General features: G+C 35.9%; 1 pseudogene; it reads right to left on the bottom strand.

Annotated features, from left to right (window-relative positions):
* Positions 1-16,505: 16,505 nt before the first annotated feature.
* On the bottom strand, positions 16,506-16,997 carry LOC105000975 (annotated as a pseudogene).
* Between the last annotated feature and the right edge of the window lie 216 nt (positions 16,998-17,213).

Here is a 17,213-nt window from a genome sequence, read left to right as displayed (position 1 = left end):
CAACACCAAGTTGTGGATGTGACTGGTGATGGAAGTAAATTCCAATGCTGTAAAGAACAATATTGCATAGGAACCTGGAATGTTAGCTCCATGAATCAAGGTAAATTGGAAGTGGTCAAATAGGAGATGACAAAAGTGAACATCGACATTTTAGGAATCAGTGAACTAAAATGGACTGGAATGGGTGAATTTAATTCAAAAGACCATTATATCTACTTCTGTGGTAATAGACAAGGCAAATACATTTCATACATGTCCCCTTAGAATTCTGATGTATCTCAGAATAGTGAAGTGGCTTAGATAAGATAGATTATTATTTTCTCTCCTTCTATCAGAATCTGATAAATCTATGCTACCAAGGCAGTGCTGTTAGATGAGATCATTAATGGACCCACATGTCTTCTTTCATAGCCAAGAGAGTCCAAAGTGCAGTTTTTGGGTGCAGCCTCAAAAAATGATAGAATAATCTTGGTTTCATTTCCGAGGCAAGCCATTCAACTATCAGAATAATCCAAGTCTGTGCCCCAACCACTGTTGCCAAAGAAGCTGAAGTTGAATGGTTCTATGAAGACCTGAATCATCTTATAGAACTAACACACACACACACACACACACACACAAAGTCAATTTCATCATAGGAGATTGGAATGCAAAAGTAGAAAGTCAAGAGATACCTGGAATAGCAGTTGAGTTTGGCCTTGGAGTACAAAATGAAGAAAGGAAAAGGCTAACAGTCTTATCAAGAGAACATGCTGGTCATAGCAAACACCCTTTTCCAACAACCCAAAAGACGACTCTATACATGGATATCACCAGATGGTCAGTACTGAAATCAGATTTATTATGTTCTTGATAGCTGAAGATGAAAAAGCTCCATTCAGTCACTAAAAACAAGTCCTGGAGCTGACTGTGCCTCAAATCATCAAATTCAGGCTTAAATCAAAGAAAGTAGGGAAAACCATAAGTTCATTTGGGTATGACCAAAATCAAATCCCTTATGATTATACAGTGAAGGTGACAATTAGATTCAAAAGATTACATCTGGTAGACAGAGTGCCTGAAGAGCTATGGACAGAGGTTCATAACATTATACAGGAGGAAATGACCAAAGTCATCCCAAAGAAGAGTAAATGCAGAAGGGCAAAGTTGTTATCTGAGCAGGTTAACAAGGAAAGAAGAAGATATGAAAGGCAAGGGAGAAGGGAAAAATATACCCAACTGAATGAAGAGTTCTAGAGAATAGCTTAAAGGGATACGAAGGCCTTCTTAAAGGAACATTGCAAAGATAGAGGAAAACAACAGAATGGGAAAGGGTAGAGATCTATCACTTCAAGAATACTTTAGATATCAAGGGAACATTTCATACAAACATGGACACAATAAAGGACAGAAATGGTAAAGACCTCACAGAACCAGAAGAGATTAAGAAAAGGTGGCAAGAATACACAGATCTATATGAAAAAGGTCTTAATGACCCGGATAACCATGATGCTGTAGTAACTCACCTGGAGCTGGACATAATGGAGTGTTAAGACAAATAGGCCTTAGGAAGCATTACTAACAAAGCATTATAAACTTTGTTATAAACTAGAGATGATGGAATTCTAGCTGAGCTGTTTAAAATACTAAAATATAATGCTGTTAAAATGCGGAACTTAGTATATCAGCAAATTTGGAAAACTCAGCAGGGGCCACAGGAGTGGAAAATGTCAGTTTTCATTCCAGTCCCAAAGAAAGGCAATACCAAAGAATGCTCAGACTACCATGCAATTGTACTCATCTCACATGCTAGCAAAGTTATGCTCAAAATCATTCAAGCTAGGCTTCATTTCATGCAAAGATGGGCACAATAAAGGACAGAAATGGTATGGACCTAACAGAAGCAGAAGGTATTAAGAAGAGGTGGCAAGAACACACAGAAGAATTGTACAAAAAGATCTTCATGACCCAGATAATCACGATGGTGTGATCACTCACCTAGAGCCAGATGTCCTGGAATGCGAAGTCAAGTGGGTCTTAGGAAGCATCATTACAAACAAAGCTAGTGAAGATTATGGAATTTAAGTTGAGCTATTTCAAATCCTAAAAGATGATGCTGTGAAAGTGCTACACTCACTATGCCAGCAAATTTGGAAAACTCAGCAGTAGCCACAGGCCTGGAAAAGGTCAGTTTTCATTCCAATCCCAAAGAAAGGCAATGCCAAAGAATGCTCAAACTACCACACAATTGCACTCATCTCACATTCTAGTAAAGTAATGCTCAAAATTCTCCAAGCCAGGCTTCAACAGTACATGAACTGTGAACTTCCAGATGTTCAAGCTGGATTTGGAAAATGCAGGGGAACCAGAGATCAAATTGCCAACATCCATTGGATCATTGAAAAAGCAAGAGAATTCCAGAAAATCATCTACTTCTGCTTTATTTACTACTCCAAAGCTTTTGACTGTGTGGATCACAATAACTGTGGAAAAAATCTGAAAGAGATGGGAATACTAGACAACCTGACCTGCCTCCTGACAAATCTGTAAGCAGATCCAGAAGCAACAGTTAGAACTGGACTTGGAACAATGGACTGGTTCCAAATTTGGAAAAGAGTATGTCAAGGCTGGATATTGTCACCCTGCTTATTTAACTTATATGCAGAGTACATCATGCAAAATACTGGACTCTAGGAGCACAAGCTTGAATCAAGACTGCCAAGAGAAATATCACTAACCTCAGATATCACCACCCTTATGGCAGAAAGTGAAGAAGAACTAAAGAGCCTATTGATGAAAGTGAAAGAGGAGAGTGGAAAAGTTGGTTTAAAATTCAACATTCAGAAAACTAAGATCATGGCATCTGGTCCCATCACTTCATGGCAAAGAGATAGGGAAAGAATAGAAATAGTGACAGACTTTATTTTGGGGGGCTCAAAAATCACTGCAGATGATGAAAGCCTGACTGCAGCCATGAAATTAAAAGATACTTGCTCCTCGGAAGAAAAGCTATGACCAATCTAGATAGCATATTAAAAAGCAGAGACATTACTTTCCCAACAAATGTCTATCGAGTCAAAGCTTTGGTTTTTCCAGTAGTCATGTATGGATGTGAGAGTTGGCCAATAAAGAAAACTGAGTGCTGAAGAACTGATCCTTCTGAACTATGGTGTTGGAAAAGACTCTTGAGAGTCCTTTGGATAGCAAAGCAATCCAACCAGTCCATCCTAAAAGAAATCAGTCCTGAATGTTCATTGGAAGGCCTGATGCTGAAGCTGAAACTCCAATGCCTTGGCCACCTGATGTGAAGAACTGACTCATTGAAAAGACCTGATGCTGGGAATGATTGAAGGCGTGAGGAGAAGGGATAATAGAGGATGAGATTGTTAGATGGCATCACTCACTTAATGGACATGAGATTTAGTAAGCTCCGGGTGTTGATGATGGACTGGGAATCCTGGTGTACTGCAGTCCATGGCATTGCAAAGAGTTGGACGCAACTTAGCATCTGAACTGATCTCAGGCTTCAGCATTATGCCAATTTATCAATTCCAGATGTACAGCTGGGTTTCAAAGAGGCAGAGGAAACAGAGATCAAATTATCGACAATCATTGGATCATGGAGAAAGCAAAGGAATTCTAGAAAAATGTTTACTTCTGCTTCATTGACTATGCTATAGTCTTTGGTTGTGTGGATCACAACAAACTTTGCAAAATTTTGAAGAGATGGGAATACCAGACTACCTTACCTGCTTCCTGAGAAACCTGTATGGAGGTCAAGAATTAACAGTTAGAACTGAATATGGAATAAGTGACTGGCTCCAATTAGGAAAGGATTACAACAAGATTGTTACCATGCTTTTTAAACTTGTATGCAGAATTCATTGTGCAAAATGCCAAGCTCGATGAATCATAAGCTGGAGTCAAGAATGCTAGGAGAAATATCAACAACTTCATATATGTTGATAATACCACTCTAATGGCAGAAAGTGAAGATGAAATAAAGAGCCTCTTTATGAAGGTGAAAGTGCAAAAGCTGGCTTGAAACTCAACATTAAAAAAATAATAATAATAAGATCATGGTATACAGTCACATTACTGCATGGTAAATAGAAGGGGAAACAGTGGAAGCTGTGACAGATTTTATTTTCTTGGGCTCCAGAATCACTGCAGATGGTGACTGCAGCCATGAAATTAAAAGACACTTGATCCTTGGAAGGAAATCTGTGACAAGCCTAGACAGCATACTAAAAAGCAGCAATGTCACTTTGCCAACAAAGATCCATATACGCAAAGCTTTCATTTTTCCAGTAGTCATGTACGGATGTGAGAGTTGGACCAGAAAGAAGACTGAATACAGAAGAATTAATGCTTTCAAATTGTTGTGCTGTAGAAGACTCTTGAAAGTCCCTTGTATTTCAAGGAGATCAAACTAGTCAATCCTAAAGGAAATCAACCCTAAGTATTTTTTGAAAGGACTATTGCCTAACCTCCAGTTCTTTTATCACCTGATTGGAAGAGCCCATTCATTGGGAAGGACCCTGATGCTAGGAAAGATGGAGGACAGGAAGAGAAGCAGGTGATAGAGGATTAGATGGTTAAATAGCATTACCAATTCAATGGATATGAATTTGAGCAAACACTGGGAGACAATGAAGGACAGAGAAGCCTGGTGTGCTATAGCTCATGGGGTCATAAAGTTTTGGACCTGACTTAGTGACTGAACGACAACTTCTTCTTTCATATTGTTGTTCTGGTCTCCCCAGGATAATTGTATTCTTTAGCATAATCAGAATTGGGTGACATCATATCTGGAAAAATAGAAGACCCAAAGAAACAATTTCCTATGGGCAAGAGAGGCCATCATATGAGTGCAAATTTCATTTTTTCTCACATAGCATTGGTGATAACATGGTCATGGTCATGACCCCACCTGGACAAAGGGTGTGTGTGTATGTAGGTGTGTGTTTGTGTGTGTGTGTGTGTATGTACCCTTTTCCCCTATCCTGCCCCTGGAGAACCATTTAATGTGCTTTTTGTATATGTTTATATTTGAATATTGTCTTAAGCTATATTATTTGTGTCAAAAATGTCTTTTAGTATATTAGAGTACCTAACTGTTTGATTTAATTAAGACTAACTACCACAGCACGAAAAAGTACTTATCTTTTGTGCATTAGGAAAATGAAGCTACAAATACTAAGAAATAATAAATTCTCCCTATATCTTTAAGGGCTGTGTCAATTGAAACATTTCAAAATATACCACTACCCTATCTTATATTCTAATAGTTTTGTTCTTTTGAAGTTCAAATAATGCTGTCAAATTAATTAGAATCTTCAATCAAAATATCTATTATACAAATCTATTCACTAGTGCCCAACAGTGGCTCTTAGCTAGATATGCTGTGAATGATGTTCCTATGGTATAGCACAATCTTTTGTAAAGTTACTAATGTCCTGGAATTTAAAAAAAAATAAAATCAAGTCTCTCCCATTTTCTTTTAAATTTTAAAAGCCATCATCCTGTCTTTTTATAAGAATATGTGTATTTTTTCAGATTCTTATAAATTATATATCTATACTGGGGCTTCCCTAGTGGCTCCGATGGTAAAAAATCTCCCTTCAATGCAGAAGACCTGGGTTCAGTCCTTGGGTTGGGAAGATTCCCTGGAGGAGGCATGGCAATGCATTCCAGTATTCTTGCCTAGAGAATCCCCATGGAAAGAGGAGCCTGGCTGGTTCAATCCATGGGGTCGCAAAGAGTTGGACACGACTGAGCGACTAAGCACATCACACAGCATGTATCTATATCAGGAAGTGGTACAGGCTGTTTTATAGATGCTAATATGTCTTTAAAACACTGGTATTATTTCCCACAAGATTCGTATGATTCTTTTTTATTTCTGTCTAGTATTTTGACATTTCATTTTTTTTAATCTCATGTATGTAATTACTTTTAACAAGAGCTATCTAATTTAGGTCATTTCCTAGTGATGCATCAGTGAGCATAAATTGCTATTTGATTGTGTCAGTTTTCATCTCTGAGTCAATGACCCATAGAACCACTTATACCACAAATGCGAAATGATTCTGTTAACATGCAGCAGTTTTCTAGTTTCCCTAATCATTAAAAAAAAAAAAGAACATTTAATATAAGATGTTCTTCATTCTATTCCAGTAACCTATCAAGCTAAACTATCTCTTTATTGCAGTGCTAAATTTCTTGTCATTTTCTACACTCTACTGCCCAGTCACATCTCAGTTCCTTTTGACTGAGCTTCTATCCTGGTAAATATTCACAAACTGGTCTTTAGAAGATCACTGTTTAGTTAACAAATGCTTTTGGCCCTTTTTTATTTTCAGTCTTATCTTACAGTCATTATTGACGGTAATCCAATTTAGTGATTAAACCACACTCACACAAGCCTAAAATTAAAATTCAGCTTCACCAATTTCCATACAGAAACCTTTAGATAAGTTAAAGTGCCTGAGGCTTTTTACTCATGTGGCTGATGATAATCTTTTAAAGAGATTCTGTCATTTTAAGTGAGATAAGGTATATAAAGCAGTTAGTACAGGACTTGGTACATAGTAATGATACTTTTAATACTAGGCATGGTTTCTATTCTCTGTATATATATATTTTTAATTGAAGGCTTTCTCTTTCTGACTTACTTGTATAACAGGTTCTAAGTTCATTCATCTTATTTCAATTGACTCATATTAGTTCCTTTTTTTATGGCTGAGTAATATCCAATGTATGTATGTCCCACAATATCTATCCATTCATTAGGCAATAAAGATTGCCTCCATGTCCTGGTGATTGTAAACAGTGCTTCTAGGAAAATAGTACTGATAAACCTATTTACAGGGGAGGAATAGAGATGCAAATGTAGAGGAAGGTCCAGTGGTCACAGCAGGGGGAGGAGAGGGTGGGATGAATTGAGAGAGTACCATGAATAAAGTAGCTAATGGGAAGCTGTGATGTAACACAGGATGTCCAACCTGGTGCTCTGTGACAACCTAGAGGGATGGAATGACAACCTCTTGAGAGGGTGGTTCAAGAGGGTGAGGATGTATACACACATATACCAATGGCTAATGTGTGTTGTAAGGCAGAATCCAATGCAACATTGTGAAGCTATTCTCCAATTAAAAAAAAAATATATATATATATTTGTAGAGTTTTTGACTATGCCATTCTGACAGGAGGGAGGTAATATCTCATTGTCATTTTGATTTTCATTTCTTTAATGCTTAGCATTGTTGAACATCTTTTTGTGTGCCTAATAGTCATCTATGTATATTTGGTCAAATGTCTATTTAGGGCTTCAGCCTATATTTTGATGGAATGTTTATTTTTTTAATATTGAAGTGTATGAGCTGCATGTATATCTTGAATATTAACCCCATGTCTGTCATATTATTTGCAAATATTTCTTCCCATTTAATATAATGAATTTGCTTTCATTGTTTTTTGTTTTGTTGATGGTTTCTTTTGCTGTGCAGAAGGCTTTTGCATTTAATTAGTTCCCACTGGTTTATTTTTGCATTTGTTTCTTTTGCCTTAAGGGACAGATCCAAAAAAATATTGCTATGATATATATCAAAGAGTGTTCTACTTATGTTCTTTCCTAGAAATTTTATGGCTTCTGACTACACTTAGGTCTCTAATCCATTTTGAGTTTATTTTTATAAATTGTGTGAAAAAATGTTGTAATCTCAATTCTTTAGATGTATTTGTCCAGTTTTCCCAGCTCCAATTTTTGAAGAGATTGTTGTCTTTTTGTCATTTGTCATTCTTTCCTCTTGCTGTGGATTTATTGAGGATTGATGCATGAGTTTATTTCCGGGCTCTCTGTTTTGTTCCATTGATCTATGTGTCTGTTTTGGTGCCAGTACCAGGCTGTTTTGATAACTATATCTTCATAGTATAGTCTGAGGTCTGAAATTTGGGACTGTGACACCTCCAGCTTGGTTTTTTTTCCTCAAGATTTATTGGTAATTTGGGGTCTTCTGTGGTTCCATATGAATTTTCAGATTATTTTTTCTAGTTCTGTAAAAAATACGGCTATTTTGATAGGAGTTGAATTAAATCTATAGATTGCTTTGAGTAGTATGGCCATTTTAGCAATATTAACTTTTTGAATCAAAATGCTTAGGGTATCTTTTCATTTCTTTTTCCTATTTCCTTTATTGATGTTTCATAGTTTACAGAATAGAAATAAAATTAACTTTCTTAACCTAATAAAAAATGTATTTTATAATTTTTGCTGAGATTTAAACAGGATTTTTTTTTCCCTTGATAGTTCACTATCAGTGTGTAGAAAAGCAGCTTCTATTGCTGCCGCCACCCCACCCAGGCTTAAGAACCAGAATGCCTTTATTCCAGGGTACAGTTTTCTCCCCCATTGTGTTAGTTCTAGATCCAGTGCCACTCTATTACCTTGAGTAATGCTGGAGCATTCACTTGGCTGGGCCTAGGGCACAAATCAAGGTGGTGGCAGAAAAACAGCAGCCACTGTGGCAGTTGTTTCTCTGCCCTGTCTGCCCTATCTTAGGGGCAAACTAGTGTAGGCTTGCTCTTCATGATTGGAATTCAGACTACTCACTGCCCAGTGATCCCCCAACCACTCAAGCATGGCTTTCAATCTTTTGTAGGATTCCAGGACTGGAATACCCTGTATTAGTATTGTAATAGCCCCTCTCATAGCATGCTTCTCAGGGCAGATCTCTACCCATTATTCTCCTTTCCTCTGAGTCCCACTCCAGGAGCATAGGTCTAGAACTGATTGCTTTTATTCCCTTCTTACTCAAGTACCTGTGGATTTTCTTACAGTCTTGGTTGTGCAGAAGTCTTTCTGCCAATTTCCAGCTGTTTTTCAGTGAGAGTTGTTCCACTTGTATGTGGAGCAATTTTGTGTTTGTGTTTAATTTGACACACAAAAAATTGACGTGCTTATTGGGATAGGGGACTGAGTTCCATGTCCTCTATTCTGTCATCTTGATAAATCTCCCCCATCTCCGTATTCTTGATCTGTCATTTTCTGTGAATTTTATACCAGACTCATCATAATTCTCTGATTATTTATTAATCTCTTCAGTTGGTATTCCTTCCTCCCATGTGTTATATTTATATATTCCTCAACATTTTTACCTGTCCAGAGGTTACCCTTGGTTATGGTATCTTCTCTTTGTTATAGACTGTATATTTACTACCCTCCATTCATATATTAAAACTTTACTCCCCAAGTGACAGTGTTTGGAGATAGAGCCTTTGGGAGGTAATTAAGTCATGAGGTTCTAGCCCTCATGGTAGAGTTAGTGCCTTTACAAAAAGCCTTATAGAATGTTGTGCTTCTCTCTCTGCTTTCTGCCATAAGAAGATACAGTGAAAAGACTCTCATCTACAAACCAAGCAGCAACCTCTCACAAGACACTGAATCTATCTTCACTTTGATCTTGGACTTCCCAGGCTCCAGAACTGTTAGAAATAAGGTCTCATTGTTTCAGCCTCTCAATGATGGTGTTTTGTTATGCCAACCTGAACTTACAAAAATGCTCTTAGAATCAAAAATCACTTTTCAATTCTAATAATTTGAATTCTGGAATATCAACCTCTAGGCATACCTACTCAGAAGGTCACCTTTTAAATTCCATATTTCCTTCAGAATATTTCTGAGTATCTTTCTGATATCTCAGTTTCCACATTCTTCAGTCTGAATTCATCTTCCTAAACCTGATCTAATTATCCTAAAATTTCAGTTAGTGCTAGTTCTATATTCATACCCACCTTAACCTGATTCTGTCATAATCTTTTTCCATAGCTAATAATTTGTCTAATAACATGATTTCTATTGTATCTTCAGTATAACTCTATGCACTCCTATATTTTCACTCTGTCACATTGTCATCATGCTCTTAATATTATCTTCTGACTTTCAATATCCTCTACATCCTTTTGCAGTCTTCCTATTGGCTGACTGGTAAAAAATCCTTCTGCCAATGCAGGAGATGCAGGAGACACAGGCTCAGTTCCTGGATTGGGAAGATCCCGCAGAGGAAGGGATAGCAACCCACCCCAGTATTGTTGTCTGGAAAATCCCATGAAGAAAAGGATCCTTGCAGTCTACAGAACATGGCATTGCAGAGAGTCAGACAAGACTTCACGATTGAGCAAATATATATTTCCTTTTGCACTGATGCCAGATTAAACCTCTGTATCTACAGTCCAAAGATGCAGTTGACATTCCACTCATAATTAGCAAAAAAGGATAGTTATGATGCAGTCTTACCTATCTTATCATCAGTAACTGATCCTCAATATTCATGACTGGAAATAAATTAAAAGCAGAAAAATTAAATTATTTCAGATGAAAGGAGCAGAATGATGAATCATCTAAAAATAAATTTATATGAAATCCTTAAGAATATTTTACCTAGATACGAAATTCATAGGTGGTATAAAAATCTTTTACAAAGAGTACATGAGAAAGTATACATCTAGGGAAGTGGTGTTGGTCAGACAATTCTACTTTAAAAATAATATTTCTACAAAAATCATAGAAGAATGGCTCTTGAAATAAGCAGAGACTTCTTAAATGAACAAAAGTATTGTCAGTCTCCAAAGTTATGATATTCCCTTCCCTGCAAGTAGTTAATTAGAGCATACATGGATACTATTAATATTAAGAGTATTGATAAAGTACTTGTCTTGAGGACTTATGGAATTTTTATTGGATTCAGGAATCACTAAAATTTTATTCATATGGGTGGAGGCTAAGAATCCTATGGTCAGTCATACTTTGATTTAATATATCAACTAAAATTACTGATAGTCATTTTAATGGTTGAAAGCATTAACTGAAAGAAATACATGCAGTGATAATCTATACTTATTATAATATATAATGTATAATTATTGTAATTAAAACTATAGGTATAATGTGGTCCATAAATCTATTTCCTGTTTTATCTTGTATTTCATTGATAAATAGTACAGATTTTGGAAGGGATAGATAATGGAACTGATCAATTTAGATATAAATATGTTTCATTCTAATTTTATGAACAGAAATGTTTTCAGAATAAAGGAAAACATATTAAAGACTGAGCATTGAAAATGAAAAGGACAAAACAAGGACTTTGTTTCACAAAGTCCCTTCAGTTCAGTTCAGTTCAGTTCAATCGCTCAGTCGTGCCCCACTCTGCGACCCTATGAATCGCAGCACGCCAGGCCTCCCTGTCCATCAACAACTCCAGGAGTTCACTCAGGCTCATGTCCATCGAGTCAGTGATGCCATCCAGCCATCTCATCCTCTGTCATCCCCTTTTCCTCCTGCCCCCAATCCCTCCCAGCATCAGAGTCTTTTCCAATGAGTCAACTCTTCACATGAGGTGGCCAAAGTACTGGAGTTTTAGCTTTAGCATCATTCCTTCCAAAGAAATCCCAGGGGTGATCTCCTTCAGAATGGACTGGTTGGATCTCCTTGCAGTCCAAGGGACTCTCGGTTTAAGTATAAATTCACTAAGGCAGCTGATACCTAACACGTTGGGTTCAGATATCATCTTAATTATCAGCTAACACTTTAGCAGAGAACAGCAGCCATGTGCAACCTGCTCTTGGGAGTCCAGGAAGGAAAAGGTGAGATGTCAGGGGAGGCAAATGAAGCAGAGTCTGAAGAGAAGAGATGCCAAAGATTATGCAACCTACTACATCATTTGCTGATGGCCAGCTTGCCACCTGGAATACTCTACTCTTTCAAGAACAAAAATTATTCCTGAGATGTCTAAAGTTAAGCACAGCTATCTGAAGTTAAGGGCAGCAGGAACGTGTTTGTTTTTCTGGAGTACAGTTTCATTACCTTTACTTGTCATCCTTCAGAGAGAAGTTTTCTTTGGTAAGCCAGTTACACATTTGTTATTTAGTTCACTAAGTTGTATCTGACTTGTTCGTGACCACATGGACTGTAGCCTGATAGGCTCTTGACTAAAAATGTAAAAATACACACACACAAGCACTGAGTCACAGAATAGGAGTTTAATTTTATGAAAAGAATTTTATACTAGTGTCTGAAGTGTTTATATCATTGTACACATTTGCCAATAATGTATGAGTTTCAGTTGCTCCAAATCAGTCTTTTTAAACATGACATTCCATTGAGTGTTAAGTAGTATCTCATTTTGTCTTTGCTTTATATTTTTCTTATGCCTAGTAATAGTGAACACTTTTCCATGAGTTTGTTAACCATAAGTATATTTTCTTTTGCAAAGAAAATTTTCAAATCATTTGTCAGTTTTTGTTTTCATTTTATTAGTAAGTTATAGAAATGCTTTATAAATCTTCATCTGATGTATTTATTTAAGCATTTTCTTACCATTGGTGTCTTACCTGTTAGTTTTGTTAAAGGTATCTGTTGATGAGTAGTATGTTTTATTTTGCTAAAGTTCATCATGTTAGTTTTTCTAAAGGCATCTTTTGATGAGCAGTATGTTTTATTTTGCCAAGTTCATTGTGTACAACTTTTATTTTATGGGTAGCATTTTCTGGGTAACATCTGTGCTTTTCCACAGACGATGAAATCTTGCCTACAAAGATTGGAAAAATTTCATCATATCTTTTCTCTATAATATTTATGATTTTAATATTTGCATTTATATTTACTCTTTAATTAGTTTTTATATATGATGCAAGGGAATGATAAAGTTGTTTTTTTTTTTTTTTTTTTTTTTTTGTCTATGGAGAGCACTCTTTGTTTAAAAGTCTCTCTCTCCACATTAAAAGGCTTAAAAAACTTTGATGATAGATCAATTGGTTGTATACAAGTAGGACTACTTCTGGGTAGTCTATTATATTTCATGGAATAATTTGTTTATTTCTGTACCAAGATTTCACTCTCTTATTTACTATAGTGAAAGTGAAAGTGAAGTCCCTCAGTCGTGTCTGACTCTTAGCAACCCCACGGACTACAGCCCACCAGGCCCTCCGTCCATGGGATTTTCCAGGCAAGAGTACTGGAGTGGGATGCCATTGCCTTCAGTATAGTAAATCTTGAGATAAGGTAATATAGGTTTTCCAGCATTGTTCTTTTTTTAAGATTGCATTGACTAGTTTAAATTCCTTGCATTTTAGTATAAATTTTAGAAATAACTTGTATTTTTCTTCAAAAAGTCCTGCTTTTACTTTTTCTCATTCCATTGGATATATAAATCTCTTTTGGAAGAATGGATATGTAAATAATAGATTTTTTTTAATTTGATGAGCATTTATTTACTTAGGTCCTTTTGCACTTATCTTAGCAATCTTCTGTAAGTTTTAGTGTAGTTATTATTAATAAATATTTTTAAGTCTTTGTTGAACTTAAACCTGAGGACTTTTGTTTTACTTTCTGGTAACTTAGATTGACTGTTTTAATTTTCTTTGATTTTTAGAATATTGACTTTATATTCTCCAAATTTGCTAACTGCATTTGTTAGCTTTAACATTTTTGTAGGTTAGATAGAATAATACATGTGCATTTTTAGGCCATCTGATACTAGATTTCTACTTTTCTTCTAATTCTCGTGCTTCTATTACTTTTCTTATTACCCTGAATTTTACATTCAAATTGAATCTGTTTTTCTGTCCAGAGTCACAACTATCTATGTATTTTATATATTATTGTTTTCAAATACTTTTCAGTTGACTTTAATCTCCCTATTGGAACCACTCTTTTTTGCAAAAGTTCCTTTGTTTTTGATGAGCAACAGAAACTTTGATTTCTGCTTACTATGAATACTGAGTTTTTGTGCATTGTTGTAAATGATTTGGTTCTGAATTATGAAAAAAAATTATAAAAATATTATTAGGCCCATTCTTGTTATTAGTGTGTGGTGGCTTTTAAAAGGATGATGATGATGGAGAGTGATAGACAAAATATTCTACTTTTTAAGTGGATCAATATGGAGAGATAAAGAACAGAAATGCACTTTGTGACATGATTATTTAAGAACATTTAGGACAACCTAATGGCACCCCACTCCAGTACTCTTGCCTGGAAAATCCCATGGATGGAGGAGCCGCGAGGGCTGCAGTCCATGGGGTCGCTAAGAGTCAGACACGACTGAGCGACTTCACTTTCACTTTTCACTTTCATGCATTGGAGAAGGAAATGGCAACCCACTCCAGTGTTCTTGCCTGGAGAATCCCAGGGACTGGGGAGCATGGTGGGCTGCCGTCTATGGGGTCACACAGAGTTGGACATGACTGAAGCGACTTAGCAGTAGTAGCAGCAGCAGGGACATATAAATTGAAAGCTGGCTTTGTAAGTCTGGAGATTATCAAAACAGTTTTGTAATGCTCATTGTTTATGTTGTTTTCAAGTAAATATTTGGTATCAATTATTATAAAATAATATTTAATATTATATCCTGAAGAGTTATATTTATCCGTATTATAGTTCCCCCTAACTTTATAATTTTGTACTTTTTATAGGAAATGGGAGTTATTGACATTGAAATTAGGAAATTTCTCAGATTCAAGATTTTTTACTTAATACTTGCAACTATTTGGAAATGCCATATTACCTTGAAATAGCAACCTGTAAGCAATGAAATATTTCTCTGATCCATCTGTGATTTCTATTTATCTAAGATGTTTTAATGACTTTAGAATTTTTATCATGTTGTACTACTCAAAATTAAGAAATAAACAACATCCAGTTAAGATGTTAAACTCTTGAGAGAGAGCCTGGAATTCAATCCTGGATTTTTCACATTGAAATATAACCATAGGTAATTTCTTAATGACTTATTCCTCAGTTTCTTTATCTAATTCAAAGGGTTACTATTAACATTAAGTGAGTTAATATTTTTCAAGTACTTAAAATAGTGTCTGGTATAGCAGACACAATATTTGTATTTGATAAAATAAATTAATAATACTTGTGGATTTCACCATTCACTATATGGTTAGAAAATAGCAATAGTTGTTGTTTCTAAGAAATGACATTAATTTTTATTATTTCATAAAATGTTAGTATTATTTTATAAACTGCTCAACTTACCATATTCTTTTATTGATTATCACCACTTATTAGGCTGAAAAGTAAATTTAAAAATAATAATGCTGGCATTTGATAAGCATCTTCTATGTACTCATGTTTCTCAACAATCCAATGAGATGAATTTTAGGACTCCTCTGTTATATGTGAAGAAACTGAAGTCTTCAAAAGACAAATTACCTTGCCAAGGTTACATAGTCATAGAGTCAAAAGTGAATTCAGCCCCAAGCATCCTGTATCCTGCATCGAACCTGGACTGGCCGTTCATTTCTTATATGATATTATACATGTTTCAATGCCATTCTCCCAAATCATCCCCCCCTCTCCCTCTCCCACAGAGTCCAGACTGTTCTATACATCTGTGTCTCTTTTGCTGTCTCGCATACAGGGTTATCGTTACCCTCTTTCTAAATTCCATATATATGTGTTAGTATACTGTATTGGTGTTTTTTTTTCTGGCTTACTTCACTCTGTATAATAGGCTCCAGTTGCACTGGGATGACCCAGAGGGATGGTACGGGGAGGGAGATGGGAGGGGGTCCAGGATGGGGACCACATGTACACCCATAGTGGATTCATGTTGATGTATGGCAGAACCAATACAATATTGTAAAGTAATTAGCTTCCAATTAAAATAAATAAATTTAAATTTAAAAAAAAGGTGAATTCAGGCCATATGACTCCAAATCCTAAGTTATGCACACGGCCTTCCTGAGTGTCATATTCAGGCAACTAATATTCAAACTCTTAATGGTAACTTGTAAACAATGTTAGTAAAGTGAAAAAAGAAAAGAAAGAACTCAGAAATGTTAATTTACTCAGATCTTGTGTACTCCAAAATTCAAAGAACTAATCTTTAAAAAAGAATATACAACCAAGAAGAAGATAAGGGAAGTTAGAAAGTATCATCTGATTCTCTAATTCTTATTAACGAAAACTGTTGAAGCAATAGTAGCCTTTCCTTTCTCCAGCGGATCTTCCCCACCCAGAGATCAAACCCAGGTCTCCCACATTGCAAGCGGATCCTTTACCGTCTGAGCCACCAGTAAAGTCCAATTATTTAATACATATTATGAAATGTATGAGTAAGTGATAAATGTAAAACCCTATGAAATGTAATAAGTACGATGCTCGCCAGGCCCACCCCCATCTTCATTCCAGATGGACTGTGGGCCTTTTTACTCACCTTTTCTATTTTCTTTTTTTGACAGGTAATAGAACACACTTTATTCATAAATAAGTCTCCATGGAGTTAAAAGCAGGGGTAGTGTCTTTTCAGGGGAAAAAAAAGATAAGAAGGCAATATGCCATTTGATTTAAAATCAAAAATTAGCTTTTTGAAATAGACAATTGGGTATCATTCAGTTCCATGCGAGCTCCTCTTATTCCTATAAAACAGCACACTAAATCTTCAGTCCTAAACAGTCATTTCAGAAGTTGCCTTTGAACATAGATCTCATTTCTTCTCTTCCAATAAGTTACATCATTTGGTACACAGAAAGAATATAGTATTCAGATCGTTCTGTGACTGCATTATGTAAGCAACTCCCATGTCTTCAGAGCTGGTTTCATCATCTCCACTTTCAGTTTCATTTGACAAAGGGTACATGCATGCTTGTTTTGTGACGACACACGACACGGGCATTTCAGCTGTGTCTCTGGAGTTACTTGAGATATACTTGATTTTAGTCTGGAGCAGAAGAGTCTCCTGGAAAGTTTTGGTTATGATGCCACATTTATTAGAATAGTAGAAAAATTCATAATGAGCATCTGGTGAAACGTAGGTTACAGAACAGTCATCTCCTAAAAATGCTTCATCAGGATTCATGTACAAATTGTGAAATAGTGTGGGTTTAATCTTGGCACAGAACCAAAAGTAGCTGCAGTGTACTTTCACAACTGACCAATCCCCAGCACAAGTCCATGGCAAAGAGAAAAGGACTAAGAGTCCTCTTAATCCCAAGGAAGGCTTCATTGGCTGAGATTGGAAATGAAATCCCACTCGAGAAATTATATTTCTTGAATAAAGTTGAATAAATATTTCAATTATACTATGCATATATAACAAATGCTTTTTATTCACAAAATTTTTACCAGTATCTGTGAATTTCAAAAATAAAATGTAAAACTAGTTTGGTTTACTACAAAACTATTTTTCCAGTCTGATTTTTGTTTTCAAACTTTCCAGCAA

Source organism: Bison bison, unplaced genomic scaffold (assembly GCF_000754665.1).
Source record: "Bison bison bison isolate TAMUID 2011002044 unplaced genomic scaffold, Bison_UMD1.0 scf7180017864376, whole genome shotgun sequence".
NCBI lineage: Eukaryota > Metazoa > Chordata > Mammalia > Artiodactyla > Bovidae > Bison > Bison bison.
This window is presented reverse-complemented; position numbering and strand designations above follow the sequence as displayed.